This window comes from Scylla paramamosain, chromosome 23 (assembly GCF_035594125.1).
Source record: "Scylla paramamosain isolate STU-SP2022 chromosome 23, ASM3559412v1, whole genome shotgun sequence".
Classification (NCBI taxonomy): Eukaryota; Metazoa; Arthropoda; class Malacostraca; order Decapoda; family Portunidae; genus Scylla; species Scylla paramamosain.
In genome coordinates, this window is record NC_087173.1 from 3700486 (window position 1) to 3725485 (window position 25000).

The 25000-nt window shown below is 40.5% G+C and overlaps 1 protein-coding gene across 2 annotated transcripts in view; it reads left to right on the plus strand.

Annotated features, from left to right (window-relative positions):
• Positions 1 to 25000, plus strand: part of LOC135112032 (beta-1,3-galactosyltransferase 5-like) — a 139477-nt gene that overhangs the window by 35606 nt on the left and 78871 nt on the right. Inside the window, exons 2-3 of one of the 2 annotated variants that reach the window (XR_010274003.1) lie at positions 5866 to 5965; positions 6747 to 7053. The gene's annotated coding sequence lies outside the window, so the exon portion shown is untranslated. Of the gene's footprint in view, positions 1 to 5865; positions 5966 to 6746; positions 7054 to 25000 lie in introns of those variants that run through there. The other variant, XR_010274004.1, reaches the window with a different exon arrangement.

Here is a 25000-nt window from a genome sequence, read left to right on the forward strand (position 1 = left end):
TGGTTTGATTGATGTCAAGTTGTCGTTTTCTATTTTCTTTTTCTTTTTTTAACCCGTCACATGTGTATTTCCAGTGAGAAAAGTGTTGGTGGTGTTTTTTTAAATGGATGGAAAGTACGGTGAGGTTTCTTTGTTTGTATTTTTATGTGGTTTAATGTTTTTTTTTTTTTTTTAGTAATTGATAAGGGTGTGAGTCCTTTAAATACATAAACACATCCAGAAAGAGGAGGAGAAAAAATGTAACAAACCTAAAGAAAAAAAGAGAGAGAGAGAAAAAAAGAATATACGATGAAAAACAGTGAGTTGTAAAATAAGGACATAAAAACAAAATGAAAAAAAAGTAATAATAAAGAAACAAGGAAATAACACTGAAAAAAGCCCAACATACTAAAAAAATGAAAAAAAACGTCAAATTAAATAAAAACAAAATGAGAAAATGGGAAGATAAAAAAAAATAAATGGATTAGAAAAGATAAAAAAACAGGAGTCATCATGATTGACCTCTTCACCTTAAGTCCATTGTGAGGGTGTCGTTAGTAACACAGTGAAGGGAGTCATTACGCGAGAACACCCTACAAATAAATAGACAGCCAGGCGAGTGAGCACCTCAGTTAAGGGAGGCCATAAACACCCCTTTAGGGAAATAAACACTGCCTTCTGCTGGCCCCTCACGAGTCGAGGCCTCCATGTTACTTTTTACCACTGTCTTTCTCACGCTCCTTCAACGAACGCTCTCTCTCTCTCTCTCTCTCTCTCTCTCTCTCTCTCTCTCTCTCTCTCTCTCTCTGTCTCTTTTTATCTGCATTTCTCTGTATTTCCCTTTTTCTGTTTTCTTTCTCTCTGTGCCTCTGTTTCTCTCTGTTTCTCTATTTTTGCGTTTCTCTTTCTCTATCTCTATTTTCTCTTTTTCTCTGTATTTTCTATTTCTGTGTTTCTATTTCTGTCTCTTTCTTTGTCGGTCTCTTTCTCTGTCTCTTTCTCTGTATCTCTATTTCTCTATCTCTGTTTCTCACTGCCTTCCAACGCCTGTCTATTTCATTTCTTCTTTTCTTTCATTATTTCTCTCTCTCCTTCCCTACCACTGTCATTTTATTATTGTCCACTTAACTTGTTCTTTTTTTCCTTGTTTGTCATGTTGCTGTCTGGTTCCTTTCCTCTAAATATTTCCTTGTTTTCTTGTTACTTATATATACTTTTTTTTTCTGGTGTTGCTATTTCTTTACTTGTGTTTCTCATTGTCCACTTACGTACCTACTACTACTACTACTACTACTACTACTACTACTACTACTATTTTTTTATCATTACTTTCTTCATTATTTCGTTTCTTTCCATTGTCACATCTTCTTGTTTGTCAATACCAGATATTTTTGATATATTTTTTCTCCCTTGGTTTCTCGTCGTCTATAAACCTCTCTCTCTCTCTCTCTCTCTCTCTCTCTCTCTCTCTCTCTCTCTCTCTCTCTCTCTCTCTCTCTCTCTCTCTCTCTCTCTCTCTCTCTCTCTCTCTCTCTCTCTCTCTCTCTCTCTCTCTCTGTCTCTTTTTATCTGCATTTCTCTCTATTTCCCTTTTTCTGTTTTCTTTCTCTCTGTGCCTCTGTTTCTCTCTGTTTCTCTATTTTTGCGTTTCTCTTTCTCTATCTCTATTTTCTCTTTTTCTCTGTATTTTCTATTTCTGTGTTTCTATTTCTGTCTCTTTCTTTGTCGGTCTCTTTCTCTGTCTCTTTCTCTGTATCTCTATTTCTCTATCTCTGTTTCTCACTGCCTTCCAACGCCTGTCTATTTCTTTTCTTCTTTTCTTTCATTATTTCTCTCTCTCCTTCCCTACCACTGTCATTTTATTATTGTCCACTTAACTTGTTCTTTTTTTCCTTGTTTGTCATGTTGCTGTCTGGTTTCTTTCCTCTAAATATTTCCTTGTTTTCTTGTTACTTATATATACTTTTTTTTTCTGGTGTTGCTATTTCTTTACTTGTGTTTCTCATTGTCCACTTACGTACCTACTACTACTACTACTACTACTACTACTACTACTACTACTACTACTACTACTACTACTACTACTATTTTTTTATCATTACTTTCTTCATTATTTCGTTTCTTTCCATTGTCACATCTTCTTGTTTGTCAATACCAGATATTTTTGATATATTTTTTCTCCCTTGGTTTCTCGTGGTCTATAAACCTCTCTCTCTCTCTCTCTCTCTCTCTCTCTCTCTCTCTCTCTCTCTCTCTCTCTCTCTCTCTCTCTCTCTCTCTCTCTCTCTCTCTCTCTCCCTTTTCATTATTATTTACTTTCTTTTATTTCCTTTTTACTGTTTTCTTATGTTCCATCAACGCCTTTTTTTTCTTCTCCCTTTATCAATTTGATTCCTCATTTCATTTTCCTGTCATTCCTCACCTGTGTTTTTCTTTGTTATCCTCCTTTACATCCTCTCCTCCTTTTCTTCTTACGTATTTCCGGATCTTGTCTTTTCTATCATCCCCTTTCTTTTTATATATATATATATATATATATATATATATATATATATATATATATATATATATATATATATATATATATATATATATACTCGTATATATATATATATATATTTTTTTTTTTCCTTTCATCACATTTTTCCCTTGTACATGACTCCTTAAAAGTCTTGAATTTAAATAACAATAAAAAGAATAACGATAAGAGGAAGTTCAGGCGAGTTTTTGTTATATATGAGGGGCACTGGCGTAGTCTCCCCCGCAAAAAAGAAAAAAAAGAAACAAAGAAAACGCAAACCGAAGTGTCTGTTCATATCATTCATTATATATTTCACACTTAAAAATATCTACGTCACTATTTCATGTCAGTGACCTAAAAATTCCTTATCTTTAATGGTAGTCTTTGGTGTTATTGCACAAGATTTAACTGTGGCGGTACCAGACGTGTTTTATGTGTTAGTTATCTAGCACGTGTTTCTCGCCTTGGATTTACGCGCCAGAGGTCCCGGAGGTCGAGCGGAAGGAAGAGATTAGCGACGAGTATTTAGTTAGGATGAGTAGAAGCGCCTCGAGTTGGTCCATTTATAAGAGGCGGGACCATACACACTCTCTCTCTCTTTTCTTCTGCTACTACTACTACTACTACTACTACTACTACTATTACTACTACTACTACTACTACTACTGCTGCTGCTGTTGCTACTTCTCGTTCTTCTTGCTCTTATTCTTGTTTTTGTTCTTCTTGTTCTTCTGTTTGTTCTTGTTCTTGTTTTGTTTTTGTGTTTGTGTTTTTGTTCTTGTGTTTGTTGTCTGTTTTGTTCCTTCTTCATCTTGTTCTTTTTGTTCTTGTCCTTTTCATTATTCTCTCTCTCTCTCTCTCTCTCTCTCTCTCTCTCTCTCTCTCTCTCTCTCTCTCTCTCTCTCTCTCTCTCTCTCTCTCTCCCAGTACTTGAGTTAGGGTCAATCTTCCTCTTCATTCACCCATCCGGCCTCTCATTCATTACTTCATTCATTCATTCATTCATCCATCCGTTCTTTCTTTGTGTTGCCTTCTTGTGGTCTTGCTTCATAATCACAGACTCTCTTTATTTCTCTTTCTCTGTTTCTATGTACGTTTCTCTGTCTGGTTCTCTGCCTGTCTGTCTGTCATTGTGTTTGTATAAAAGTTTTTTTTAATTTTTTCTTTTTTTTTCTTTTTTTTTGCAGTGAGCAGTAGTTGCACTCGTAGTGTTAGTTTTAGTAGCAGTCATAGTTGTAGTAGTGGTAGTTTTCGAAAGAGTAGTGGTAATAGTAGTAGTAGTAGTAGTAAGAATGATAATGAAACTACCAATACTACTACTATTAATCCTGGTACTGTTACTACTATTGTTACTGCTGCTGTTGCTGCTGATAATAATAATAATAATAATAATAATAATAATAATAATAATAATAATAATAATAATAATGATAATAATAATACTGCTGCTGTTGCTGCTGATAATAATAATAATAATGATAATAATAATAATAATAATAATAATAATAATAATAATAATAATAATAATAATAATAATAATAGTAATAATAAGCCACTAAGACCAGAAACTATTATGGAAAAGTTCATTCCACTTTTGAGAAAAACGGCATCTCACACCCGCCTCTTAACATGATACTTCACACCTCCACCCTCCCCTTCTCTCTCTCTCTCTCTCTCTCTCTCTCTCTCTCTCTCTCTCTCTCTCTCTCTCTCTCTCTCTCTGCGGGGACACGAACTTTGGTTATGAGTAGTTGGAAAAAAGGAAGGAAGGAAGGAAGAATAGGAAAGAATGGAGGAGAAGGAAGGATAGACTGTGAAGTGAAGGGAGGAGGAGGAAGAGGAGGAGGAGGTGGTGGTGGTGATGGTGGTGTTTGGAGTGGGAGATGAGGAGTCAGGACTGAGTAGAGGACCTATATCCCATTGTTTCCTGTTCATCCACCTCTATTTTTTAACTGCTTCCTCCACAACACTCCACTACACGATACTTATCTTCCACCTCTAATTCTTCCGTAAGGTATTATTCCACTCTTTACACTTCGCCATTCCGCTACTTACCACCACATCCACTAAGACTATTCATCCACTCGTCTCTGCTCCACAATAAAACAATTTACTTAATTTACTCTCATCTTAATAATCCACCTCTCCACTACTACCACTATATTACTCCACACTCACTTCCACTCCCCCCACTCCACAGTAAGCCACCCCTTTACCCAAGAAAACAAACTATTATGCCCACCACCACCCTCACCACAGTACTCCACACCCACCAGTACCACAACATCCTCTCCACCATCCTTAACCTCACCACTACCACCACCACCGCCATCACTGGCAGCGGTAGCCATCGGAGCTGTCTGCTGTTTACGCCAAGATCTCGTCACTTTAGCGCCTCCTTCCGTTGAGTCACCCTCGACCCAAGAGTGACCCTGCTCCAGGAGGCCACCAACTCCTTCGAAACCCTTAAATTGACCCTGACTTCGACTCCCCGTTCGGTTCTTCGCCCCGCCGCAAAAGTCCGTTCGAGAGGACCATTCATTTTCTTCACTTCGTCTCCGTTTTCTTCGGATGCAGTCGGACGCTGTTGGCGGGAAGTGGAGCGTTCGACTGCATTTTTAATTAAGGGATGATCTTAGAAAATGCTTTGTAGTGGACGGGAGGAAGTTAGCGTCGGAGGAGGAGAGTGTGTGGGAGGAGGAGGAGGAGTGGGAGCTGAACCGCCCTCTTGTTCATCCGCCTCCGTGAGGATGGGAGTAACGCGAGAACCCCGCCACATGCGTTCTGTCTGCCGCCCGCCCGTCCCCCGCCCGTCCTTTCTGTCTATCGTGAAGTAGCCATTATAGTTTATTCTCTGTGTGGGTGGTGATGTTAGTGGTATTCTGTCTACGTGCCGAGAAATACTGATGGTTCGTTCTCTCTCTCTCTCTCTCTCTCTCTCTCTCTCTCTCTCTCTCTCTCTCTCTCTCTCTCTCTCTCTCTCTCTCTCTCTCTCTCTACAAATGAAACTGTTATTCTTTTTTATTAACAATGCTCTCCTTTTTAAATCAACCCAAATCTATGAAATTGTTGTTGATTTTCCTCGTCGTTTATTAAGGAAAGTGTACCAGGAAAGCGGAAAGAGAGAGAGAGAGAGAGAGAGAGAGAGAGAGAGAGAGAGAGAGAGAGAGAGAGAGAGAGAGAGAGAGAGAGGACATACGTGAAACAAATCTTTTAAAACACACAAAAAATCAAGTAACAATTTATTTTCAGATACAGAAGCAAAATAAACGGAAGTGTCGAATATTACTTCTAAAACCAGAGCAGTATAAACAATGAAAACTGCAACAAACATTCAAACTTACTAGGAGTCCATCTTTGTACAGGTGGAGCGGACAGGTGCCATAAACACCTGTGTCTACCACCAAGACGACGACGACCACCACCACCACCACCACCACCATGAGGAGGAGGCGGGGGAGGTGGGTAAGTATTAATTTCTATGTTGTTATTACTCTTTTATTTATTTGTCTTAACCCTTTGATTGTTATAACTTTTCTTGAGCCTCAGTGAGATTATCTAGTACAGGTTCACAGATTGATCAAAAGGCCAACACTCGCTGAAAAGGAAACGATCCGATATTTGAAACCTTCAGTCCAGTATAGTTTTGTTTTTATCCATATATAGAATAAGTATATCATAAGCATTCAAAGGGTTAACAGGTGTTTCGTTCATTACCTGTGATTGCTGCAAGGAGTGTCCAGAGGTGGCACTTTACGGTGAGTCATTTCGATGTCATATATGTATTATTCACTGTTCGTAGAAATAGTGATGCTTCTTTTAAGTGTATGAGTGCATTAGTTATAGTGGGCGTTACAGCTCTGTGAAATCGGGTAAGTGAGAGAGGCAGAGGATATAAGGACTAAGAAAGGAATGATGGATGGTGTAAGAGAAATGTAAGCAATGTGGAAACGAACGAAAAAAATGTGCCTTGAATGTTCGTTTTCCCGCATGTTTTCCCACTAACAGCTTTCCTCACTGATGGCAACTTTTGGTGATTCATGGCAGTCTCTCAAAATTAACAGCACTTTCTTGTAATTAATGATAGGCTCTCAACTTATCGTAATTAGTGCTAACCTCGTAATTAATGACAACATAAATACTTAAAGAACATTTCGTAACTAATGCCAACGTTTATAACTAATAGCCGTGCATTGTAATTACTGACATCTTATCGTAACCAACAAAGCTTTCCTCACGTGAACAGACGGCAGCACTTGCACGCCTTCCCTGAGCGCCACGCAGGAGCAGGCGCAGCAGTGAGGCGCAATTCTGACGTGATACCATAAGTTGTGTACATTCCCCCTGTGATTACCGGGAAGGCAGTGAATGGCCAGCAGAGCGTAGTTAAGGTCATGACCTCCCCAACGCAGGAGGTAAAACTAGGAAGCAATTAAGTCTAGGAAGTAATTGTGAGAGAAGTAAAATAAATCAAGCTTAAGTGTCTTCTACCTATATTTCCTTTACTTATATGAAGGATGTTGTTCAGAGGGTTTTTTTATCTGTTCTCTTTTTTTTTTGTGTGTGTGTATTTATTTGTTTATTTTATTTATTTATTTATTTATTATTATTATTATTATTTATTTATTTATTTTTTTTGGTGTAATTAGCATCGTGTTACCTCTCTCTCTCTCTCTTGCCTTGTTCGTGTTTGTTGTAATAGAGTAAAAGAAAAGTCGAGGAGAGACACGTGTAGAGGAGTAGGAACGTGTGTATCCAAATTATTGTTTATTAATGCGTAGTAGATTGTGATTCCTTGATTTTGTGTATTTATTTGTTTTATTTATTTATTTACTTATTCCCTTATGTAATGTATGCATGTATGTATCTATTTTTTTTTCTTTCTTTCCCTTTTCTGTTACTTATTGACGCCACAAAAACTTGACATGACACATAAATAAGTATTTAGCAGCGCCGTGCATTACGTCACTCCTTATATTGTATCTCTGAAAGTAGCAATTAACATAATCTGCAGTGATGATCTGGGCACTTCATCACAAATACTACACATTTTTTTCTTTGATATGAGTAGGAATAGAAACTTGGCAGAGACTTGCTGGGGGTCGTTCAGTGAAATCCGAAGCAGTTTTTTTTTTCTTATTTTTTTTTTCCTTGAAGTGGCTATATTAAGGTCCACGGCATAGCGAAACCTGACCCCTTCATGTGCGTGCGTGCGTGAGTAAATGAATGTGTGTGTGTGTGTTGTGTTGTGTTGTGTTGTGTTGTGCTGTGTGGTTATAACGTCCTTGAGAGATTTGCGAAGGGGCAGTGACTGGCTGACTGACTGTCTGGTTAGCTAACTGCCTGGCTGACTGGTTGGTGAACTGGCTGGCTGGATACCCAGGCTGATTGCTTGTTTAGCTAACTGAATGTCTAAGTAATTGGTTGATTGTCAGCCAGTCAGACTGACTGGCTGTTTGGCTGGCTGACAAGTTGGCTGACAGGCTGAATGACTAGTTGGCTGAATGACTGAATGGTTGGTTACTTGACTAATTGGTTGGACAGTTGACTGGCTGGCTGATTCGTTGGTTGGCTGATTAACTGGCTGACTGACTTGCTAGTTAGCTGACTGGCTGACAACTGTTTGACTGAGTAGCTATCTGGCTATCTAGTAGTTTGGCTGGTTGGCCTACTGGCTAACTGGCTGGCTGTTACTCTCTCAGTTCATCTATCAGTCTTTGTATCAGTGAGACTGGCGACTGGCAGGCTGACTGAGACTGGTTTGGCGACTGGCTTTCGGTGGTGTGTAAGTTCTTTTATTTCTTAGACGGACGCGTGCTTGGCGCATGACGCAGCTTCTGTGGAACAAGGAAGCTCAGAGTCCACCACGATACGCCTGACGCTTCTGATTTACTGTTAGGGTTAAAATGGCTGCCTCGTCGCCAGCCACAAACCAGCCGATTGGGAAAAACTTTTGTCCTTTAACCTTCTCGATGTTCAGCACTTTCCAAGAACCACATGAACTTTTTCTTTTTCTTTTTTTCCTTTTTTTTCGTACTGTAATGAATTGTATACGTGGTTCTGTAGCTTGGAAAGGACAAAGTTAGTCTCTTTTCCCTATGTGTTCATGCAAATGATTCTTACAGTGGGTAATCTGAATGTTAACTGAAGATGACTTTAATGATAAAAAGCCAAACCTATTTTCTTGTTGTCCTTTCAAATATTTTCGTCTTTTGCGATACTTCATAATTTTTTTTGTGTACATTTGTTATTTACCTTCGTGCTGTTTTCTTGAATATTTCATCACATTTTTTTTTCGTTCCCTTTTCTTAATTATTTCATGAATCGTCGTTTTTTCTCCAACCTTATTCTACTTCGCCTTATTTTTTCATCACATTTTCCTGTATCACATTTAGTAAAGAAGCGATGAGGAGGAAAGTTACACGTGAGAAATGTGTGTGTGTGTGTGTGTGTGTGTGTGTGTGTGTGTGTGTGTGATGGTGGTGTGATTAAGTCATTTTAACATTATCTTTGATGCTGAGAAGTTTGTGACCTCGTAGGATTAGGATGCTTAATTTTTTTCCTTGAACATCTGCAATTTTATAAAGCAAGACAGTGACAGTGGTTAAGAAAATTATTCGTTTGGCATTTTCATTTTTCTGATATTTTTTCCTCCTTGCCTTTTTTTTTTTTTTTCCAACACATCATCGTCATTATCTTCATTTACGACTAACAAAGTGAAAGAGTGAAAGAAAAAGTGAGAAAGTGTTATGCCGTACCATACAAGGGCACACACACACACACACACACACACACACACACACACACACACACACACACACACACTGTTTATCGTAGGCCAAGTGGGTGCAGAGAACCTTGATAATACTGACAAATTGCCACTTGAAGCTCCGGAGGCGAAGGGCTTGTTGTATGGAGCTTGTAGGGACGTGTCTGTAGGGCGGTGTTGTATTAGGTGGAGGCGGTGTTGTCTGAGGCAGAGGTGGTGGTGTACGTGATGCTTCTGTGGCTATTGAGGAACCGTACGTGGTGGTGGTGGTGGTGGTGGTGGTTTGGTGTTGCGTGAGGAGGTTAGTGTTGATGTTATTGAAGTTGTTGTATTAGGTGGTGGTGTTTATGTTGTATCAGGAGGTGTTGTGTGTTAGGAGTGAGTGAGGGTGTGTACGTGTGTGTGTGTGTTGTGTTGTGGTGGTGTATCTGTCAAGGTGTCCAAGTGTGGTGTTGAAGGATGTGTGTGTGTGTGTGTGTGTGTGTGTGTGTGTGTGTGTGTGTGTGCGTGTGCGTGTGAGTGGTGTAATGCAATTATGTACATAAATTTACCTTTGTTAAAAAGCTGTGGTTTTAAGCCCACTTTCCTCCTGTTTTTCCTTATGGTTCAGGAAAAATGCGAATATTCTCTTTTCTGTACACGGAAGAAAGGATTTACAACCTGTTACGCTGATCCTGTCATTCGTACACGTTAGTTTACATTCTGTGCTGGAAATTAACGAAATCCAAGCATCCCTTTTACTGACTTTACTATCAGATTTGTTATTAGTATTCGTTGTATAGGTAAATTATTTGTATATTGTTGAATGACGAGAGATTCATACACATACTCATCTTTGGCGTAATTTCAGTTCAAAAGTATTCGTTAAGCATCATCGCATCATCGGCATTACTGAAGGCTTTACTTGTGTTAGTCTTTATTGTATTCTTTGGTAATAATTATAAGGAGTGCGTCTCGATTTCCAAGATTTCTTTTTGAGTATAATACGACAGGTAAGTACAATACAATGAGCTTAACGGGCATCTGATGAGGATTCCATGTGTTGTCATTAGGAAATCCACAAGTTCCTTATATTTCTAGCTTGATTCATAAGAAGTAATTACTAGTCATCTTCTGGTGCCCTCTTGAAACTCAGAATTGTCAGCTGAAGTCAGAATTTCATGAAACTAACCATTTTATAATCCAGGATTCTACTGCACACAATAAAAAGTCAGAATTTCATGAAACTAACCATTTTATAAACCAAGATTCTACTGCACACAATAAATAACTCAGTAATGGCAAGGGAACAGGTACAGGAGTTAATACAGTCATCTAATCTCTTCGAGCTCATAACTGTCAGTTGTAAAATCAGAATTGTATAAAACCAGCGACTTTTCAATCCGCAAAACTACAAACTACAACACACAATAAATAATTAATGGTGAGAGAATGACCATAAAAAATTAATAAAGACAAACACAAAGCTTTCAGTAATGCCGATGATGTTTAACGAATACTTTTGAACAGAAGTTACGCCAAAGATGAGTAAGTCAGAAATATATAAAAACTACCCATTATTTATTCCAAGATCTAATACACAATACACAACTCGCTTACAGTAAGAGAGCATCCATACAAAAAAACAATACCTTCATCATACTATCATTTAATCGCAGCCATAGGAACACAAAGAGGCTGCGGGATTGAGGGTCTAAGTAAGGCATCCCAGTGTGTCCTCGTGGAGTCGGTGCCCTGTCGAGTGAGGGCCCGGGCAGCGATCTCTCTTCTTGTTTACATATAAGTCTGTGTTTGTGAGGCGTTCTCTCACGGGAGGCCCGGCATCCCTCCAGCGGCCACCACGCCATCAGTAACGGAGAAGTGGATGGCGAGAGAGACAGAGAGAGAGAGAGAGAGAGAGAGAGAGAGAGAGAGAGAGAGAGAGAGAGAGAGAGAGAGAGAGAGAGAGAGATAGCGTTTGTTTCGAAAAGAGATCTTTCATTCGTACATTATATCATCTACTGACGAGAGAGAGAGAGAGAGAGAGAGAGAGAGAGAGAGAGAGAGAGAGAGAGAGAGAGAGAGAGAGAGGGAGGGAGGGGGCAGGGAGAGAGCTGTCCTGTTGGGCGTAAAGGATATGTAAGGAGATGCATGGGAGGAAAGGAGGGAGGGAGGAAGGGAGAGAGAGAGGGAGAGAGGTGCTGAACGATCTAGGATGTTGAGAGATGATGGAGTTACGAAGAGAGAGAGAGAGAGAGAGAGAGAGAGAGAGAGAGAGAGAGAGAGAGAGAGAGAGAGAGAGAGAGAGAGAGAGAGGAGGGGGGAGAGGAGGGAAGGGCCTTGGCAATAAAGAAAGAGAAAAAAAGTTAAAGGATATGGTAGAGTGAACAAAAACAACCAACAAAGGGAGAAAAATCATGTTTATCTGATAAAGAAAGGGAGGAGGAGGAGAAGAAAGAGGAGGAGGAAGAAAGAGGCGAGAACCAGAAACGAGAGAGAGAAGGAAAGGTTAGGGAGAAACGAGAACAAAGAGTAACAGAGAAGAGAGAGACAAAGGAGGAGGAGTAGGAAGAGCAAGTGGAAAAGGAGGGCTTATACTCGTAGTAGCAGACGGGATGAAGGAGGGCAGGATAGAGTGGAGGGAGGGAGGGAGGGCGAGAGGGACTGAGGGTGAGAGGGGGAAGCGTTGAGGGGTTGAAGAGCATAAAGAATGGATGAGATAATAGTTTGTTTATATCATGGAAACTTAGGGCGGTGAGCGTGTTTACAGAGTGGTTCCTTCTCTCATCTAGGCCAAACGACGGTCTGACGGGGGGTAAATAAATGAATCCCTTAAAACTGCACATCAAGGCGATACAAAATCAAACTCTGAGCCAAAGAAGTTCATAAAAAATGCAAAATACTTAGTCAAACTCTCTGGTGTTTAAGGTTGTTTGGAAATAATGTAAAATGATTGAAAATTGAACGTCAAGGTCAAGAAAGATACTTATTCAAATTTCGGGGAAAAGCAAGACCATAAAAGATTCAAAATACTTAGTAAGACTTTTGGTGTTTAAGTTTGTTTAGAAATTATCGCATTTGAGTAGGATGTTGATGAAGTAAATGAATGCTTTAAAGTTGCGCATCAGTGAGATACAAAATCAAAATCCGAACAAACCAAGTTCATTAAAAGAAAGAAAGAAAAAAAAATAAGTATTCAAACTTTTGATGTTTAAGTTAATGTAGAGATAATGTACATGCAGAGGCAAACCTGTACTAAATAAATAGATGCGTTAAAACTGCTCATCAAGGAGATTTCGAAATGAACGTCTGATTTAAGTAAGTTTAGAAAAAAATAAATAAAATGAAATTTGTCCATTCTGAGTTTGCGTAGAAATAATGTACATAATAAAGTATAATGTAGTTAATAAATAAAGATAAAAGATCAAAAACCAAACTATGTCTAAATTAACAGAAAATGCAAGAAATAGAAGACACAAAAACATTATACACATGTTGATGAAGTTAGCGTAGAAATAAAGTGCATGACAGAAGCCCACATTTTTAAGGAAGGAGTTTTGAAGTTAACAAAGATACAATATTACTGTGTAACTAATTGGTGTCTTCTCTGTAAACATGTAAAGCTGTTTAGATGTAACCCCGAGTAAATACTGGTGTTGAATTAAGGTAATTAATTTTGTGGACAGCAAAAAAAATTTCGACAAATACACATTTTGGTGATAAAGATACGAAGATCAAAAGTCTGATAATCATGATCCTCTTTATTAAGATGTGAATTTTAAAGATACGCAACTCACCAGATATAAAAAGAAAACTATATTACTTTAATTTATTATGAAAGATACCTATTCCATATAAATAATAAAAATAAATATTCTTTTTTCTTTATCTTCTAAGCGGTAAATTTATTGAAGATTCAAAAGAAATTAGTGAATAATGGAATAAGGAGGATGGTTAAAGAAATAAATTTAAATAAAATCAACAGAAAAAATAAATGTATTGAAAAAAATAAAATAAAATATAGAAATACAAAAATAAAGGAGTTATATCAAAACAAAATCTTGTACTGAGGATTAGAAAAGAAAAAAAAACTGCACAAAAAAGATTACAAGAACGTTTGCATTGGATTAATTATTTGAGCTTCCTGTTTTTGTTTTCCGCCATCTGCTCGATTCACTTTTTTGTTTTGTTTTGTTTGTGTTTTGTTTAGCCGTGTGTGTTTAGTTGGGTCGCGTCGCCTCCTCCTTGTTTACTTTTATTTGAACGTCTTTTTTTTTATACTTCATTCATTTTTTCCTCGTTTGGCTGTGTGTGTTTTGTCACGTGCAAGTGTTTATAAAAATGACAAATTAAATCAGTGTGTGTGTGTGTGTGTGTGTGTGTGTGTGTGTGTGTGTGTGTGTGTGTGTGTGTGTGTGTGTGTGTGTCTGTGTGTGTGGATGGGTGTGATTAGGGACGAAGAGAGAGAGAGAGAGAGAGAGAGAGAGAGAGAGAGAGAGAGAGAGAGAGAGAGAGAGAGAGAGAGAGAGAGAGAGAGAGAGAGAGAGAGAGACTATACTAACAGGATTAGGGAGCAAAGTGAATAAGCATTTTTCCTCCTTTCACGCTCTTATGCACTAGAATGAGCAATGATTTATGAGTGACTTCCATCCTACACACACACACACACACACACACACACACACACACACACATACACACATACACACATACCTCATCCTCCCTTAATATCAACCCGGAAATATGACTTTTACCTTATGAATCTAATCATTATCTTACGTGGCGCTTGAAAATATACAAACATTTTTTTTTTTTTTTTTTTACATATAAGAAACTCAAGTTAATTATTTGTTTAATCTGATACTGGAGCTTAATCATCCCTTGTCCCTCCAGTGGGGATACGAACTGGTAGCGAGAGTTTTGCACGAAATATTAACCGAAAAGCCAGTGGGCGCTGCGAACTAACAAACTCGCGGCTATATGTAAACAAACAGTACGGGAACAGGGGGAGGGGGAGGAGGAGGGGCAAGAGGTGACACGTTTTCTGTGAATGAAATTGATGGCTTTTTTGACGTGCATGGGCGGGGGGGGGAGGACTGCAAAATGTACCGAGTAGCGTTTTCTTTCGATTTGTTGGTTGGGATTTGGCTGCGTGGCCCGCGTTGAGAAGTGAATGAATGTTATGAGTGAGGGATGAATGTGTTTGGGTGCGCGGAGACAAGGTTGTGGCGGAGTTACTTGTTGATAAGTGAGTTTTATAATTACGAGAATGTTTTTGCTTTGCGGCAGTTGAAAGTCTTATTATGTGAGAGGAATAGATGAGTTTGTGGTGTTTGGTAGTCTAGTCTCTCTCTCTCTCTCTCTCTCTCTCTCTCTCTCTCTCTCTCTCTCTCTCTCTCTCTGAATGCTGTGTATCATATTTACAAACAAATGAACACACACACACACACACACACACACACACACACACACACACACACACACACACACACACACACACAGTCTTCAGGCTTACACGTCCAACTATGGTTTTGCTTATTTTCTCAGCTTTTCCGGTACTACACAGGAATCAGTCAAGAGCGAAAACAGGTGTTGATGAATCCTCCTCCTCCTCTTCCTCCTCCGTCTGCCTCCCCTTCTCTCCTTCCCTCCCTCCATTTTCTTCGCCCTTCACTCTTCTCTCCCTTCCCTCTCAATGTTTAATTATCTTTTCTTACTGTGAGAATTTTGTATTTTTTTTCTTTCATCATTAAGTTGTTTCTTGCACTAATTCTCTCTCTCTCTCTCTCTCTCTCTCTCTCTCTCTCTCTCTCTCTCTCTCTCTCTCTCTCTCTCTCTCTCTCTCTCTCTCTCTCTCTCTCTCTCTCTAATTATTTTTGTCTAAATTTAAGAATCTTGTCATTATTTTTTTTAACATTAAATTCTTTTGCATAAATTTGCATAACTTTATAAAGCTGCTGCAATGTAAATGTTCTGTGTTTTCGTTCCTTTTCAGTAAATAATGACAATTCCTTCGTTATGAGATCTTATGACTTATGACTATTTCTTCTATTTCTTGCTAATGCATCTGCGATTTTTCCTTTTTCGTTTAGTTTCCATTTAGTTTGTAGTTCTTGTTTTCCTTTCGTTCTCACTAAACATTTATGATTTCTTCGTTTCGAGAACTTAACACTATCTTCATATTTTTTTTCCATTTCTGATTAATGTATCTGCGTGTTTTCCTTATTTGTTTAGTTTGGTTTAATTTCCCAGCTTCAGATATCGACGTAACAGTATCAGAACGCGCGCCCTACAGCGTAGCACCCTAATGAACCCGTCCTCAGGCTGGCGACGAGTGGCGTGGCCGAAGTGGCGCCGCGCAGCTCACTCACGCGCCTCAGGCCCAGGCAGCCTCCCGCGACGGTCATCCTTCAGGCATCGCAAGGCCGCGGCGCTTCCTTGCCTCACACCAGCCAGCCTTGTGTTGTTTCCTTGTCTGCATTGCTCGCCCGTCTGTTAGATTGGCTCCTGTTACACACACACACACACACACACACACACACACACACGCGTGCTTTCTGTGGGAGTCTTAAGGAATTTCCCATGTCCTTGTTAGCTAAATCTTTAAGCCTGCAATAGAGAACTAGGGATTCCCAGAGTGAATTACGCTCATGTCTTATAGTTTACTCTAAAGGGTTTCCAGGACTGTTACTGTAATGTGTTAGACAAGAAGTGATACCAACAGCAATTTTTTACTTGCATTCTACAACAGATAAGAAAAGAGGTCATTTGAGGTCATCGCACCGTGGAAGCTAATGGTGCTGTGCAAAGGGAATCACCAGCGAATATTCAAAGGCTCGTATTCTTAGGGACTTTCATAAGAATATTGTCAAACGTCACAGAGATCATAAGTCGGGTCGTCATGGTTGTCTTTCCCCATTGACGATGAAGAAGGCTTATTAAACAATCACTATAATTATGAATACGTCCTTGATAACCACTAGAGCCTGTTGGGAGATGCCGAAGTAAGACGTGGAAACTTTTGAGATTACCGATTTGTTTATTACTTTGATCATGGTTCATAGATATTTCTGCTGCAATATTTCTCTTATCAACTTTTTAGATGCTTAGGGAACTGCCTCGCCTCAGAACTAGTATACGACAAGAATGGCGAGATCAGTCCATCAGAAACGTGGCGAAACAGTAAACAAAAGTAATGCTCCATCATAACCTACATTTTAATACCCACAAGTGACAGGAATAAGGAAAAACACAACAAATACCCACATCATAAGAGAAGAACTTCAACTCAAATATAAAAATACAATAAAAAAATAAATAAATAGGGTTAATGGCAGAAGACAAGGACGAGAAGACAGTGTTATCATCATCCATCTTCACGTCATCAAACTCCGAGAACCACTTGCTTGTGAAGGCGCTGCGTTGTGTGGCGTTGCGAGAAAAATAAATATATATATATGACAAAAAAATACTTACATAACCAACCATCACCTCCTCTGGCCTTTCTGTGAGTCTGTGATCCATTAATGTTCACCTCGGTTCGTGTTCATTTCATCCCTATCAGTAATGGCAGGAGTGGAGGAGGTTTTATTGGCTGTCGTGGCGGGGCGGTGAAGGCAATGTGTGTGTGTGTGTGTGTGTGTGTGTGTGTGTGTGTGTGTGTGTGTGTGTGTGTGTGTGTGTGTGTGTGTGTGTGTTTTGCTTTCAAGCCGCGCGTGTCTCGTAGCGTCCACTTATGTGCCTTGCTCTTAATGAATTGAGATGATGAAATTAAGACTTAGAGAGAGAGAGAGAGAGAGAGAGAGAGAGAGAGAGAGAGAGAGAGAGAGAGAGAGAGAGAGAGAGAGAGAGAGAGAGAGAGAGAGAGAGAGAGAGAGAGAGAGAGAGAGAGAGAGAGAGAGAGAGAGAGAGAGAGAGAGATATTACAAAAAGAAAATTTCATGTCGACAAAAATAAGAGAGAAGGAAGTTAAAAAAGCAGAGAGAGAGAGAGAGAGAGAGAGAGAGAGAGAGAGAGAGAGAGAGAGAGAGAGAGAGAGAGAGAGAGAGAGAGAGAGAGACTTCGATTTGATAGACATTTTAACTACTTTTCCTGATAAATTCAAAGAAGGAAGATAATTTTCACATCCCATATTATTTTCCTTGCAATCTTAGCTTTTATTGCAGAACTAAAAGGAAAAAAAAATGGAAAAATTATACAAACGTTTTAAACGAACACTTTTTCCTAGAGAGAGAGAGAGAGAGAGAGAGAGAGAGAGAGAGAGAGAGAGAGAGAGAGAGAGAGAGAGAGAGAGAGAGAGAGTGTGTGAGTCCATCACCACAGCAACAATTTGGAATTTTGTTGTGGAGTGACTGAGCGGCTTACCACACACACACACACACACACACACACATCACATCCCCTACCCCTCACTCATGCAGCCTCTCCCCTCATCTCTCACACCTCATACACACCTCTCTCTCTCCCTCTCCCACACTCACACACGCGTCCTCTCACAGACACTCGCGCTCAGAACAACCTGCATTCAGTATCGCTCGTTTCCCTCAGCAAGTCTTCCTTCCTCCTTCTCACCTCTACACCCACACCTCACTGACAGACAGAAGGCAACCGGCCAATATACCTCCTCTACCCCCACTCCTCCTCCTCCTATTCCTCCTCCTCCTCCTCCTCCTCCTTCCTTCGTCACTTCCGCCCCTAAGATTTGCTGGGTTTCCTCATCGCTGTCATAATTTTTCTCTCTCTGTTTTGGGCGATAAGTTTCTGTTTCATCACCCCAGAGAGAGAGAGAGAGAGAGAGAGAGAGAGAGAGAGAGAGAGAGAGAGAGAGAGAGAGAGAGAGGGGATGGGAGGTTGAGGTGACTCTCCGTCTTTTTCTGCCTCATCTTCCCTCTCTCACCTGTCTCACTTTACCTGTCCTTACCTGTTGGTCTGATTCACGTTGAGTTTTCTATTAATAAGTAGTTTTTTTTCATTTATTTATCTATTTATTTGTTTTATTTTCGCTAATACGGGCTTTTATTTGTTAATGTATTCTCTTCTCTGTTTCTGTTTGTCTTTGTTTTTCTGCTTGATTAATCTCATGTTTATTACTCTCTCTCTCTCTCTCTCTCTCTCTCTCTCTCTCTCTCTCTCTCTCTCTCTCTCTCTCTCTCTCTCTCTCTCTCTCTCTCTCTCTGTCTATCTATCTATCCTCTACTTATATTTGTTTGCCATGTTTTCAATCTTTACTTATTTATTCTTTCTATCTTAATGTCTTATCTGTTTCACTCGTATCCTGTCTGTCTGTTTGTCTGTCTTTCTATTATTTTGCCTTTATAATTTGTCTCCACTGCCTTTGGTCCTCTGTACTCTTGTCTCTGTGTTTGTCTCCTCTTTATCTTTCTTTCTGCCTCCCTCCCTGTATCAGTTTGTTCTATCTCCTGTTTACTTATCTTTTGTCTCCTCTGTTTGCTCCTCAGTTTAGTTATCTATCTATCTATTTATCTGTTTATCTCCATCTCTCCACCCTATTCATTCACTGCATACCTTCATGTCGCCTGCTGTAAAAAGCGGACTAAGTAAACATGTTCCTAATAAGTGCTAACATTTGCGTCTATTTTGTCAGTAAATAACCTGCAGCTTCCATTCATCTTCTCCTGCACGGACGGAATGTTGTCTGGTTTGTTTTAGCGTAGAATTTGTTCATATCTGACTGGCTTACGTAGAAGAAGAAGAAGAAGAAGAAGAAGAAGAAGAAGAAGGGAAGAAGAAAAGAAGAAAAAGAAGAAGAGGAGGAGAAAGAGGAAGAAGAAAGAAAGACTAAGTTACTTTTTTTCCTCACGTAGCTGTTCGTGCTTAAGCAAATTACTGCAGTTAGCTCATCAGTAACGATAAAATTATGCAAATTTGATGCGGAGAAAATTTTACTGAAGAAAAAGAATCTACACTACTTTTTTTGTTATTCATTTTTCAGCAAATTAGAGAAGTGTATTCATCATTGAAGACAAAATTATGCAGATGTATATAAGAAAAACATTAAGGAAACTAGATAAAAAAATATAAAAAAATCATTGCCTTAACTAGAATTATGTTTAAACCACGTCTTGTCCATAAATTACTTGAAGATAGACACATAAAAGTTAACCAAAGCAAATAGTATTTAAGCCACTCCTGCTTATGAATTTATTGAAGCCGAGGACACTAAGTAAGACAGATCACTTATACCACTACACAGTCGTATACAAATTTATATAAGAAAATTCATACAGATCTTGAATGCGCACTTGGAAGAACATCGTAAGAGCTGTTTTGGGTGGTCTTCAGGATGAGGGGAGGAGGTGGGGAGGGTAGGGGAAGACGGGGTAAGGAAAGGCCTGACAGCACCTGCAGGAGTAAGTCGGAGGGAGGGAATGAGAGAGTGAGAGAGAGGAAGAAAAAACACATTAATTAGCAGCTCTTGATAATCTAGGATAAGATGCCTATAAAATGATCTCGCCGCCACAACAGCTCTTCTTTGTAGCTCTGTGACGATGGTTCTCTCTCCCTCTCTCTCCCTTTCTCTCCCTCCCTCACCCAGACCTTGCTCCTCCACCCCTCCTTCCCTCCTTCGTTCATCTCTCCAGTTCATTCTCCTTACTCTCCTCCCCTCTTTCCTCTCCCAGTACATTCTTTCCTCTTTTCTTCATTCCTCTTCATTCTGTTTTGTATAGCTTTTTTATTGATTCTCTTTTTCCTACTGTTTTTCCTCCTGTGCCTCTCTTTTCCTATCCTCATTTCCTTTTTCATTACTTATTTCCTGTTTCTATAAAAAAATGTCTCTCTTGTTCCTGTATCTCCCCTCCTTTACTTATCTTCCTCTTACCCCTTTTTTATCCTTCATACTTCTGTTTCCTCCATTCTGACCCTCTTCTCTTCTCCCTCTGCCTCTTAACCGCCTCCTTGTCTTGTTCCTATCATCTTCTCTTCCTCTCCCTTGTAACCTTCGCCTTGTCTCAGTCCTTTCCTTCCTCATCTCTCTTTCTCTCTTCCTTCCCGCCGAACCTTTAGCCTTCTCTCCTCTTTCTCTCCTCCATCTCCCTCGTAACCTCCTTGCCTTCCCCCTTTCCTTCCTCATGCCTCGCACTAACCCTCTTCCTTTTGTCCAACTCATAACTTTGCCTCATTCATTCCCTTGCTCATTTTCCCTCGCATCTCTCTTTTTTCATCAAACTGAGCCTTTCTCGATCCTCTGTCCTTCCCTCCCTTCCTCATCTCTCTCTCTCTCTCTCTCTCTCTCTCTCTCTCTCTCTCTCTCTCTCTCTCTCTCTCTCTCTCTCTCTCTCTCTCTCTCTACTGACTCCTCGTGTTTGGATTATCTTCTACGCCGTCTCCTTATCAACTCCTCGTGACAAGAACAGTAAGTGTTATTGTACAAGGCCGTCTCACCATGTTCCCCTGCTGAACACCGCGGGAGGTGGTGAACACTGGCTGCTTATCCCACTGGCTGACTCACGGGGGAGGAGGAGGAGGAGAAGGAGAAGGAGGAGGAGGTAGGGGAAAAGAGGGTTAAGAGAGAAAGAACAGTGGAGGATTGAATTGAAGGAAGCTAAGGTGAGAAAGGTGAGACTGTAAGATGAGAGAGAGAGAGAGAGAGAGAGAGAGAGAGAGAGAGAGAGAGAGAGAGAGAGAGAGAGAGAGAGAGAGAGAGAGAGTAGCACTGATCAACGAAGCAGTCACAAAACCATACCATCTAACATACATATTCATTACTTTTTTTTTATCTTACTCTAACTTTAAATTCTTGTATAGCTAACATTCCTTTTTCTTTTCTCTCTCTTGCCACTAATTGATTCACAGGAGACTCACTCACTCACGCCATGTTTACTCACCACTCGTGTCATAGGCCGTGGCGAGAACAACAGGGGCTCACCACGTAAAAAGAAGAAAGAGAGAAGGGAGGGAGAAAGAAAAATAAAATATAAATAGTAATATGATCTCAAGTGTCAAGGCATCAGTGAGCAAACAAGTGTTAATTTTTTAGCGTATTTAATTTATGTGAATTTTTAGGGTAACGTATCAGAGAGAGAGAGAGAGAGAGAGAGAGAGAGAGAGAGAGAGAGAGAGAGAGAGAGAGGAATCTTCTGGTTCTTGGTTCTGTCTTAACGTTTGCCTGCCCGAGCCATCCCAGCGACAACACAGTCTGGGATTATAATTAAGATTGTCCTTAATTCACGGCTAGATTCCTTGTGTGTGCGTGTGTCTGTGTGCGTGTGTATGTCTGTGTGTGTGTGTGTGTGTGTGTGTGTGTGTGTGTGTGTGTGTGTGTGTGTGTGTGAGGTTAGATGAGGTTAGGTTTTGCTTTGTTTGGTTCTGTTAATTTCTGTATGTGTGTGTGTGTGTGTGTGTGTGTGTGTGTGTGTGTGTGTGTGATGTCAGATGAGGTTATAGTTTTGTGTTCTTTTGGCTATAGTTAGTTTTAGAGAGAGAGAGAGAGAGAGAGAGAGAGAGAGAGAGAGAGAGAGAGAGAGAGAGAGAGAGAGAGAGAGAGAGAGAGATTAAATTTCCCCACTGGGACCCCAAATTAACCATCCCTTCTATTTGTGTATCTTTAATTTCACAGCCATCGGTCGCAATCTCCCTTACTCTCCCTCTCTCCTTTTCCTCCCCTTCTTCCTCCTTCCCCTCCACACTCCCTCACACACACATTCACGCTTCCCTGCCGCAAAATACAAGGAGGCGGAGGGAAGCACGGAACTAGATAAGGAATGTGCTGCGAAGTAAACTTTTATCTCATTCACACACTCTTCCTCTTCCTCATTTCCCTCTCCTCCTCCTCCTCCTCCTCCTCCTCCTCCTCTTAATCTTCGTCCTTGCGTGAGTCGCCGCGAGATCAGGCCGCGATAACCACACCACTGCTCGCTTTCTTTCTTCCTTAACGGGTAATGCAGCGCGCCACCTCGCCACGATGATGATAGGAGAAGCAGCGCGCGTGGCGGTGACTTACAGGGCACGGCGGCGAGGCGTGGCGGTACTGACGGTGCGGGAGGTCCTCAGGGTGTGTTGTCCCCTTAGATGGCTCGCTTCGATAAGAGATAAGGAGCTATGAAGGATAGTTCGAGAAATAATGGCTGGAATGTTGGTAAAGTTAGATTCAGTAAGGTAGTAGAGATAAAAAAATAACTGGCTGGATTTGATAGGACGAGAAGTAATGGTTGTAAGATTGTTAAAGTTAGGTTCATTGAGATAACTGTGATAGAGAATGGATAAGGAAGGATAGGGCAAGAAATAACCGTTGTAAGATTGACAAAGTTAGATTCAACAAGATAGCTGACATAAGAAATAGTGATAAAGAATGACAGGACAAAAAAAAAAACGTTGCAAGATTGATAAAGTTAGATTCAATGATATATAGAGACAGATTAGTTCTGAAATAGAATGATAGATGAATGGCTGTTAGTGTTGAGTCATTAAGAAGCTTTGAAAGGTTAGATAGATTTATGGAAGAGAAATCATGACAAATATGCATTTAGGAGCAATAGGTGGAAATACTTATACACGAGGACTGCCACGTGTGTGTCTGAGGACTTCTTGCAGCTTCCCTTATGTTCTTATATTCTCGTGTGGACGTAGAGACACAGAGATGTATGCGTGACGCTGTGCATGACTACACACTCAACAGCAGCAAGAGATCATGGCAAATATGCGTGTGGGAGTGATGAAGCGAAGGATACATGCAAAACAGGCCCATTAGGAGGTGTCTCGTATCTTCACACAACCAGGAAGGACTTGTGGCTTCTGGTTTATCAAATGGCGAAGCTGTTGAGGAGAGCCGCGGCCGGGAACCTCAAGAAGTGACGTGTTCAAGGCCGTCATGGTGGCTCACAAAGGGCGGTTCACCTCACTCACTCGCCGGGGGAGAGTTGGCAACCCTCAAGTAACGTGTTATGAGCGGTGACCTTGTTGTTAGTTTGCAGTGCGGGTCACGAGTAGTGGGTACGTAGTGGTGGTCACCTTTGCTGTGGTAACTGGACACCATAACTCTGCCTTGTTCTCAGTAAAGCACGGATTAAAGAAAAAAAAAGTACAACAAAAAGCATTCGAAATTCACCGAAGGAATAAAGAAAGAATAAAAAAAAAAATCTATTATCAAAAGACATTCAAAATTTCATAAGTTTTTCAGCGTGTGGGACTTGAAAAAAACAAAGAAATACAAAAGAATATAAAGGAATAAGAACAACCTCAACAAAGCTTCGTTATAATGTGCTAAAAAAGAAGGATGATGTGATAGTTGGCATGGAGGTGCACCTGGTGAGACTTTGTGTGTGTAGGTGTGTGTGTGAGTGAGCAAGAGGGGGTGGATAAGAAAGGAAAGCCCCGGCCCGCTACAGCAACGTTGTGTGTGTGTGTATGTGTGCGTGTGCGTGTGTGTGTGTGCGCTGCTACTTAAGGCCCTTGGAGCACACTGACAGATTCCCTTCACTGTTGTCGATGAAATACGATCCAACGTAACCAAACTTGCAAGAAGGCGAAGGCTAACGTGACCTGCTGCCGGCGCTACACGACCACACGCACGCCCGCACCCACGCCCACGCCCACAGCCCAGCCTTGTTGTGTGGCGGCACGCACTCTGCACACACACACACACACACACACACACACACACACACACACACACACACACACACACGCAAATGCATTAGATATTAGCACTTGACAGCTTGACCTCAATAGTCATAAAGGCATTCAGCCCTTTCTCTCTCTCTCTCTCTCTCTCTCTCTCTCTCTCTCTCTCTCTCTCTCTCTCTCTCTCTCTCTCTCGCTGTTTGTCTTCTTTCCTCTTCATTCATTGTAATTGTAGTAATTAATTGCATGTCTGAGAGAGAGAGAGAGAGAGAGAGAGAGAGAGAGAGAGAGAGAGAGAGAGAGAGAGAGAGAGAGAGAGAGAGAGAGAGAAAAGGTGGCATTGATATGTAAATGAGAGACAAAGGTGAGGTGTTGAAGATGATCAAGAAACAAAGAGGTAAAGAGAGGGTTGTTTACTTAATTAAATTCACCAGAGAGAGAGAGAGAGAGAGAGAGAGAGAGAGAGAGAGAGAGAGAGAGAGAGAGAGAGAGAGAGATTACACTTCCTCCTCTTCTCCCTCCCAAGCATGATCACACAACACTGGCAGCCTCCCACACACCCTCTCATATATTAGGATTTCTCTTATAATATTAATGACACTCATGCCTGCCGTGCCAAGTTATGTCATAGAGTTCCTCCTTATATTTCGTCTCCCCTAATTACTTCTGTCACTTAGGTATTTTTTCCCTCCACTTCTGGCTTCTTTCTCCTCTCTCTCTCTTCCTCCTCCTCTTCCTCCTCCTGCTCTTGGTGGCTCCCTCTTTCTCTGTTCTCTCTCTCTTCCTTTATCTTCTTTTCTTCTTGTCTCTCCTTCAATCTGCTACTTTAATTTCTCACTATTTTTGTTGTGTAATTTTGTTTTCCTGTGCTTATTCTTTGTTATCTTCTTGTTTTCTTCCGTGTGTTCATATTTTAGTTTATCTTTTTTTTATTTGTTCTTTCCTTCCTCCCTCAACGTCTTCATTACAGCAGCATTAATCGGTCTGACAGAAACGCTTCCCCTTATTTATCTCCTTCCTTCCCTCTCCCTCTCTCTCTCCCTCTTTCTCCATCTCTCTTATTTCTTCCTCTCCTCTATATTGCTCTTCCTCCCCTCTTCACCTCCCTCCCCTCTCTCCTCCAAGTGGTGGCAGGAGGTGTTGGACCGTGGCGGGGGGGTGTGGGTCGTGAA